Raw genomic sequence first — 9,821 nt, 5'->3', positions numbered from 1 at the left:
GACACTCAGACTCAGCGGTATAAAATATAATAAGATGGTACAGCAGAGACAGACATATTTCCAGCTAACAGGGCATACTGTGTCTACAGGTTATTTAGTTTGCAGTGAGCCAAATGTAAATACCCAGTTCAATGCTAACAATTGTAAAATATATAATTATTTCCTTAATCATGTTACAGCCGCCATTAAATTGGTTGGGAGAATCACTAACCAGAATTTAAAAAAGGGGCCTCTGTCCTCGTTTAGTTTTTTCATCAAACATATTTGAAACCCTTTGTTGATCTACATGAATAGTATCGACTCCCTGGCTAATGGTCATTATTTCCAAACCCAGTCCCAGAACTGGGTAGAGAAACTGATCTAGGCAACCTTCTAATAAACAGTCGAGTGCAGTGACAGCTGCATGCACATTCATATAAACACACTGGCAATGTGAGGTCATGAAAAACGTCGATCAGGAGCACCCCAACTCCTGGGCCTCTTTCAGAAATATGGAAGTCTGAATCTCCTTTTTGAACATACCTTCAAAATTAAGATCTTTGCCGTGAGCCATGAGCTCTTCCTCCACGTCCTCTAGGGCCCAATGATGGTCCGTCAGCTCCAGAGCTTCCCATTCAGACTTCAATGCCTTGTTGGTATCGGCAGGCATGGCCATTGCTGCCCCGGTCATTTGTTCTTGCATTACTCTAGACTGGTCAGCAGATTGTTATCTAGGCCCAGTATCAAGGAGTAAGTGCTTCTCAGCCCAAACACGTTTAGGAAGTACCATGAGGCAGAACTCACCCACGAGGCATCCAGATGTAGTAGCTCTATTACCTGCTGAAGCATTGGTTTGAAGCGTAACGTGACTGGAAAAGGCACCTTGGTTGTCACAATTCCAGAGAACGTCATGTTGATCCAGCCACCAATTAGGATCATGGGCAGAACATTTGTCACGTTTCCTTTCATCATATAGGACAACATGGTTGGGTCTGTCATCAGAGAAGTTGGCACTACTGTCCTCTTTTTTGTTTTGAAGAATTGTTCAGGATTGTTGAAGAAAAAAAATGTGTGCACTAGGAAAGGCTACTTTGGAATATATTTTCCATTTTCTCGGAGTACACGACTTTGGATCAAAATTTGGCTGTCGGATACTTGTTCCTGGGTGAGTTTCTTGTCACTCTGTAGCAGGATGGAAACACAATGTCTGATCATCCCCACAAAAAATGTTATGAAAACAATGGGCAGCACCACTCATAAACGGATACTGGAGTCCAGCAGCAGCTCCGGCTCCATCATTTTTACAACAAAATCCTATTAGCAGCTACAAGTTCCGGAGGGAGAAAGGTTGTTTCTTTCACCGGAGACCACTGTATCACCCAGAACCCGTACAGCTTCCCTCACAGTGGAACGACCCCCAACCCGACACCCCACCAATATCATCATCTTTAGCAATGCCGCCCAGGGCCAAACTGGCTATGGGGCGTTTCGTTGGTCTGGCAGGGTGGGCCTGGTTTCACTGCTGATGGAGACCAGTTTTGTTGCTGTGGACCTGTTGGCCACATCCCTACTTGCAGCACTTCTAAATAAACAATGATAAAACAAAAGAATTGGAAAGCATGCTTAACCCCTTCGGTGCTCATGACGGAATGGTTCCGTCATGACCCACGGTTGAGCTGTGCTCATGACGGAACCATTCCGTCATGACCACGCCCGCGCAAGATTCCGTCAGCACAGCGGCGGAATCTGCGCAGCATCGAAGGGGTTAAAACGTATTTTAAAACCATTTGTTTTTGCATTTCACCAGAGTTAATTTAGTCTTCTGATTCCCAGTGCTCCCAATCTATCAGAAACTTCAGCCTATGTTTGACATCCACATAGACACATGGACATGTTGCAAGATCTGCCACAACCTAAGTATAGACTTGAAAAAGCTTTTCCCACAGGGCTTAAAACTCTTTCTCTTACTTTCAAACAACAATTATATATGGGTTCACGTCTTCAGTCATTTAACTCTTTGCTATTTCCTCTCAAATGTCCTTTAAATAAGACACCCATTATCAAACCTTGATGATTTTTCCATAAGGAATTTGCATTTTGATTGATATTTTTTGAATGATTGAAATTCCAGTTCCCTACGTAAATATAATGATTTACTTGCCTCAACACTCACTCTGTTTTTATCTACTAAACACACTTTCACACTCCTGATTCACCTGACAGGCAAGGCCAATCAAGGCAGAGTACCATGTCTTAAAAGTTGATGAGATGATCAAGATAAACGTTTACAATGTATAAAAAAATTGTAAGACAGCATGAGAATTGGTGTGTGTCTGACTAAACCAGATATTGCTGCTAGTTGATGAAAATATCCCTAAATTCGAAAGATATATTACTTCTTTGTAGTCTATTAACAAACCTTTAAACTTTGTAGACCTCTATGACCATTAGTATTAAGGTATTAGAATTATAATTTCCATAGATAGATCTTTGCAATAATAGCTATTAACAGGGACATGGCCATTTTTATTAGCATTGCTTCTCCTGTGTTTCCAATGTGTTCAAAAGAAGTCCTGTGACTCAGGTAGCAGAAAGTGATTACAAATGTGCAGACATTTAGCATGTTAAGCTTACTTTGGCTGCTACTCAGTACATTAAGCTGGGGCAAAGTTCAAGAGGCAGTTCTTTTACTAATTAAATCGATCAATCGAGTGCCATCTGATGAATCTGCTTGAAATGTTAGAGGGATCTCAAGTAAATTTGTCATCTGCGAAAAGTTCAAGTAGGATCTATAAGGCTTTGATGTGCTGCTACCTGTGGTGCATGAAAACTGAGATACCAGAACTGGACTTCATTTTCTAACTTCAAGTGCAATAGAGGGTTGGCGCATTGGAGGTGGGGCTTTGGACCTGGTCAGGACCTGTAGCCAACCCCCATCACACTACCTAATTTGGAGGGGGGTTGGTTACATGTTGGAGGTTGTTAAACAGAATAGTAATCTCAAAAATAGCTTGATGCAAGAATATTGCATAAAAATGGCAACATTGCATAGGTAAGTAGATATATATTTACATTTATTTAACATTATTGTAACTTTACAAAAAGGTCAACTATTTTTTAAACAAATGTAATAAAATTCTAAAAATCTATCTGCAATATAAACATAATAAAATTAATTATTAACATTTAAGAAATGTAAATTCATACAAACATATGGAAACTTTAAATTAATTTATATAATGATAAAAACAAGATTTTGAATAAAAGTACATTTCCTAAATAAAAAAATATTTTTAAACAATAAAGATAATTTTAATTTATACTATATAATATATTGTACACATGTATAAATATTATTAATCATTAAAAACTGTAAAAACAAGCTATATAATTATTAAACCATTAAAATTAATGTTAAAAATAAATTACTAAAACTTATATATGTCAAAAAATTAAATCTACAATAATCCTATAAAAACACAATTTTAGAAAATAAAATAAATATATAATAATTTTATAAACATATACTTTTCAATTAAGTACTCTCAAAATAGTTCTGAAAAGAGCACCCTCCGGATGGGGATAGGAAAACAACAGGGTCCCATGCAAAGGAACATTATATGACTCAAGTGCCAGCCTTGCAGAGACAGACTCGACAGAGGGGTACTCACAGTGATCCTGTGCTGGAAGTCCCCTCGGAGGAGCCATTCCGGGTAGACATCCTGGCGGCCATTCATGGATCCTGAGTAGCATTGGAAAGAAAGATAGTGACTGTGTGCATCGAGGTGAACCTCCTCCTAGCAGATCTGCGTAAAGTATTGGACAAGGTTAATACCTTGGAGGGATTCATTGCTGAGCTTCAAGTGGAGGTGGTCTTACTTAAAACGCAGGTGGCCACATTGCGTTGAAAACTAGGGCCCTGGAAGCACATGTGGAAAACGCAGAGGGGAGGTTACAACGCAGCAATGTCCGCCTGATGAATTTCCCTTAACGAGCAGAGGAAGGTGCGATGGAAAGCTTCTTTGAGCAGTGGATCTCGGATACTTTGAAACCAAGCAATCTGTCGGTATTCTTTACCATCGAGAGGGTGCACAGGGCATTGGTGGCCAACTCAGGACTAAGACGCCTCCACGAGCTATCATAGCACGAGTTTTGAACTACAAAGACAGAGACTGTATACTCAGCGCAGTCTGAGACAGAAAATGCCTATTTCGAAAATCATAAGATCGCCATATATCCAGACTACTCACAGAAAGTGCAGGGGAATCAGAAATCCTTCCTGGTAGTCAAGAGAAAGCTGAAGAATATGGGCCTCAAGTACATTCCCTTGTATCCCACCAGACTTTTGGGTGATCGCGGAGGATAGATCACATTTCTTTGACTTAACAGAGACGATCCGGAGGTGGTTGGAGATGTGGGATAAGGCGCTCCAGGATAAAAAGGAAGCTTCTGGAGGCAGGGCATCTCAGCCTGAACTGAAGGGTGCGAAGAAATCCTGATCAGAGGAAGAGTTGGGGACATGTCAGCCAGGAGTCCTCGAGGTTTGTTTTCCAGGGGAATGGCACCATGGCACTGGATGCCACTGTTGTGGGACTGGAGATCAGAGGAGCCTTACCTACTCTGGCATTGGAGATTGAGATCAGGGACACTCCCATTTGATCGGGGGATCCCGCGCACCTGCTACATTCTTTTTGTTGGGGGGACACAGGGGTATGGTGGGGACCAGCCGGGAGTGAGGAATGGGTCATGCTTGTATTGTTGTTTGAATCTGCACTGGTCTGTATGCTTATCTTGTGTTGGTGCAACTTGACACAGTGGAAGTGAGGTTCTGGGGAGCCCTCTCCACATGATGTGATACGCCATGTTCAGGCAGGTGGGTTTAGGCTGAAGGTCCTGGAAGCATCGACAAAGATGGGTGAACAAACAGTTTTGTTGTCATGTTGTTTGTCTGGGATGGGGGAGTTGAGCAGTTTCTGATTTTTTTACCTCTAGTTTTTGAGGGGGTTTGGTTTATATCCATAGAACCCTTGCTGGTTCAAGGTGCTGTGTTTGTTACAGTGAGGGTCGCGGATGGGTTTGCTTGCCGAAGGGTGGACGATATTAGGCCCGGGTGGTGGATGGACTCCTTTCATGGCTGACTGCACAAATATTGTAACTTGGAACGTTGGGGATCCTAAGGGCTACACTAAGGTGCCGATTCCGATCCGGGTCGGAAAGCACTCCGACCGAGCCGGATCCGGAGTGTTTTCCGACCGAGCCGGAGTCCTGCAGTCTGACCGAGCGAGTGCGATGCGGCCGTATGCTGCCGGACTCGGTTCGGTCGGACTCCCATAGAAGTTAATGGGAGCCAGTCGTACGACGCGTACATGGGCTCCCATTGACTGAATGGGTACGCCTCGCACAAGGGCGCCCCCTACAGTGGGTACGCATCGGTGCCGTATGCACCGTACATGCCTGTGTTGGGGGGACCCTTAGGTCTCCTCTTGTGTCAGAGTCGTAGGGCTGCAGGTGACAGGGGGTCTGACGCGGAAACCCGAAGGCAACCACCCGGACGTTTTGCTAGCCGGACACTCCGGCTCAAACCGGCTGTCCGACGTGTGCATCGTACTGGCTCGGTTGTGAATCGCATCCATTGCACGCCACGGTTAGCTTACGACCGAGACGTACGGAGCGGTTCGGACCTGGAAACGACTCGGTCAGTGAATTTCACATAGCTCGCATCGTACTTGCTCGCTCGTACAGCTGTACGAGTCAGGCGGAAAACACGCGTACGACTCGTAGTTTTTCCGTCCGGATCGCGTTCGGTGACCTTCCAAATCAGATCGGAATCGGCCGAACAGTACATGGTGCATTCATATCTGAGGCGCAATCAGGTCCAAATTGCCAGTCTACAGGAAACATATCTGATGGTGGTGAGGCTCAAAAGTTGGTAAAAAAGTAGAGGGGCCAATTATAATTTGCAACCACCTCTTTGTATGCTATGGGGCTGGCTATTTGGATTGCACCCAGGGTACTATTTCATCACACATGCAGTATAGCAGATATTGAGGGGGCGCTACTTGTTTCTACTGGGCACATTAGACAGCAAAGACCTCAATATTTTGAACACTTACATACCAAATGTGGATGTTGGGAGTTTTATGGAATGGTACAGGCCATTCTGTAGGACAGTATATGTTCCCGGGTCTTTTGGGCAGGGGATTTTAATTGCATCCTGGATGGGGACAGGGATAAGCTAAAAAAACAAGAGGTCCCTATATGATAATAAGAAGAGAGTATATCTCTGTGTACGCGGAGGAATTGGATGCTGAAAAATCTAATAATAATCCTATGTGCCTTCAACCACCTAGACCTTATGGAGCTAAAACTATATTAGGGCTAGCAGAACATATTTATCACAGTAACACAGTCCAGCATATGTTTGCACAAAGAGAACTCATTCAATTTGATCATAAGTATATTAAAAAACAATTTTTATTCCAACAGACAAAATAGTGCATAATCAGTTATGAATCAATGGTAGTCTTCCTCCCTATATGGGTTACAATCTAAGCGTATCTAAAAGCATATAAAAAAGTTCTTAAAAACAGTAGAAAAGTCGACGAAGTGCTTCGGTGTTTATTCAATATTTTTACCTTCTTCAGGACAATAAAACTTTCAATCTAGACACAAAAGAAATATATAAAACTTAATTTGGGCGAACTGGCAGATACTGTGTGCTATTACTGGCATAATCCACAACAATACTAACATGGTCAGGTTATTCCTATACGGCACAAGCATTAAAAAAGCATCAATTCAGTAATTAAACTCATTATTACTGTGTTATTTATATAAGGTCTAATTCCTCTGTCATTTTTTTAATCGTGACACAGAAAAGTAATATGAGGACATCAAAGATAGATAACAATCCTCAAAACAATGTTCATTGGTTCAAATTCATGAATAATTGTTAAAAATTATTATTATTAAAACAATTTTACCCACAGATATAGTGCTACCATGTCGTTTGGAATTTAGACCACCTAAGAAAATGCATAGTACCTGGAGGTAGCGAAAGATTATGTTTAATCATTTACATAATCAGAAGGAGTGGAGATATCTCTCACGTCAGCCCGGATCACGACAAAGGGGCCACTACATTGAAAAAAAGAACATATACTTTATTCTTTATACCCTGTTTTGGTTGCTAATTCCACAGGGCTGAAAATGATGGAAAATAATATACCTATACAAGTGTGTGTCCTTATCTTGTATCCGTTGGAGCCACCGTATTACATAAAGTGGAATATTTTATAGATTTCTTTGTATAGGAAAATCTATAAGGGAGAAAGATAAATATATAACTATATAACGGTCTATGAGTCGATAATCTTGACCATCAACCAACTTTTGGGAAAAACAATGTATATACAAATAAAACATTCCCTAAATTGTATTGGGACCAAAGAACGTAAGGATTTATCATCTCTTCCCCGTTATTAGGATTGTTAGGTCCAGCCTTCTGTGTGCGTGAATAACGTCACCAGATACGCGGGCTGCAATGTTGAGAAAACAGGGTATTTTATGTTCAACCAGTGTTTGCTGAAAAAGCAATATAAACCAACATTCTAGCCGCATATGTTAATATTTTAAAAGAATTATGGAATGAATCTTAATTTATTTTTAGGAATTACCGCGAGCCACAAAATCACTGTGAATTTTTGTTTACTCCCAAAAATTTCTATACTAATTCCCACCCGTATCTAGTCGGGGAAAACTAAATGAGAAATTTTGACCGTTTGTTTAACAAGAGGTAGAGAAACACGGACAGGGATTAAAAACAGGACACGTGTCAGCTGTACTAAACCAAGGTCCCATGTAGAGCAAATAGTTTGCATAAATTCTCTACTAATCTTTTAGCGGCAGTTAATAAATAACGAAAGCTGCAGGTCGATGTATATAACGGCTCGCTAGCGTATGAAAACATACCTGTTTGTTAGATAACGGCTCCCTGCTCTGACGGATACTCCGGATGTGGTCATGGGGAAAACTTCCGGGTGACGGTCTTTTTATACAGAAAGAGGAACTTAAACCGGATATCTAAAAAGTATTAATATTACTTGTAAAGACTTATTGATTTTTATAACGATAGTCTATTATGGAGGAGGGTTTTTTGCGATATCAATACGCAAACGCCAAATTAAATTGTTGGACATGATTACTCGAAATATTCGAATACGGCGGCCATCTTTGAAGATCCGGAAATGCATAACCGTATATTAGAGAAACATTGTATATTAACAGAAACAAAACTATCCTCATCGTTTACTCAAAGATATATATATTATATATGTATCAGAATAAAGCGCCGAATCTCCAGTTGGGTTATTTAGATGTACATGATAGGTATAAAGAGATAAAAAGACTTATTACTTAGTTCTATCTGTGGCAGCCATCTTAGAATGTCTAAAAGCTTCTCTTTGATAAGACCGCTTAGAACTGTATATCGTTTGATTGGATCAAGAAATTGAATTAATCTACAAGGGGCCAAAAACAAAAGAAATTAACAATTATTAAAAAGGCTATAGACCATAATATAATTCTTTTCAGTAAGTTGTGTATATTGAATACTTATATCAATCTCTCCCATTCCTCTTAACTATTGAGACCATTTTTGTATGTGTTAAAACGCGACATATAAAATTGTTCGCGTTTTTTCCTCTTAATGACAAGATCGCTTTGCTAATATCTCTTTTAAAGCATGGTGGTATAATGTATGCCACAATCACAGGTTAGATACCGTTTTTATCCATCCTCTCAGTTTGGCTAAAAAGCGGCATGATCTTTGGCAACCTGTGACTTTGTAACTTGACGCTTGTGCTAAACGCCCATCTCATTTGCCTCCCTCTCAGCAGGAGGTTCCCAAGCCTCCCTGATTGACCTTTTTTTTTGTTCCTTTGCATTCTCTAAAATCCGGTTTATTGCTTATTATTTCCACCATTGCTTTTTGTTCTATAGCCTCAATCATTTGTTAACTTTCAACTTCATGTTTATTTCCATACAAATGTTTACCTGCCTCGCTATATTGGTGTTATGTTTTGGTTTTTTCTTATGTATTGACACCTTTATTTCTCTAATAAAGATCTTTTAAACTTAATGACAAGATCGCCTCCTCTGGTGCTGGGGTGGATAATCTCCATCCCACACCATTTAAGGTCCTCTATTTTGTGTTTGTGGGTGATCCAATGTTCCACTAGGGGCGCTGCTCTTTTTCCTATCCTAATCGCTGATTTATGCTCAGTTATTCTAGTTCTTATCTCCCTTGATGTTTCTCCGATATACCCTTTGTTACAGGGGCATATGATGAGATAAATCAAATTCTTAGTTCTACAGTTTATGAAGCTCTTCACATTATGTGTCAGACCATTGTAATGGATTACATTACCCTTCATGATGTTAGAACAGTTATTGCAAGTGCTGCATGCAAAATTGCCAACTGGAAGGGGTGCATTGTTAATACTACGTTGTTTGCATCCATCCTCTTCCCTGTAGGTGTGCACTAATCGATTACGAATTGTGCGACTTCTTCTGAAACTAAACATGGGTTTAGGTAGACATACATTGTTTTTATCTCTCAGTAATTGCCAGTTTCTGTTGATAATGTTTTTAACCTTATTACTCACACTACTCAAATTGGTCACAAAAATAAGGGGGAGATTACCCTCTCTTTTTTCTTGTGGTTTGGGTACAAAAAAGGATTCCCTATTATAATATTTAGCTCTTTATAAGCTTGCCTGATAAGCTTCTTAGGGTATCCTGTATCTAGAAGCTTCCTTGTCAGAACATCGGCATGTCGATTA

At 40.5% G+C, this 9,821-nt stretch overlaps 1 pseudogene; it reads right to left on the bottom strand.

Annotated features, from left to right (window-relative positions):
- Positions 1 to 454: 454 nt before the first annotated feature.
- LOC146860209 (ER membrane protein complex subunit 3 pseudogene) lies at positions 455 to 1,278 on the bottom strand (annotated as a pseudogene).
- Positions 1,279 to 9,821: the final 8,543 nt, after the last annotated feature.

This window comes from Triturus cristatus, chromosome 3_1 (genome assembly GCF_964204655.1).
Source record: "Triturus cristatus chromosome 3_1, aTriCri1.1, whole genome shotgun sequence".
In the NCBI taxonomy this organism is placed as follows: Eukaryota; Metazoa; Chordata; class Amphibia; order Caudata; family Salamandridae; genus Triturus; species Triturus cristatus.
This window is presented reverse-complemented; position numbering and strand designations above follow the sequence as displayed.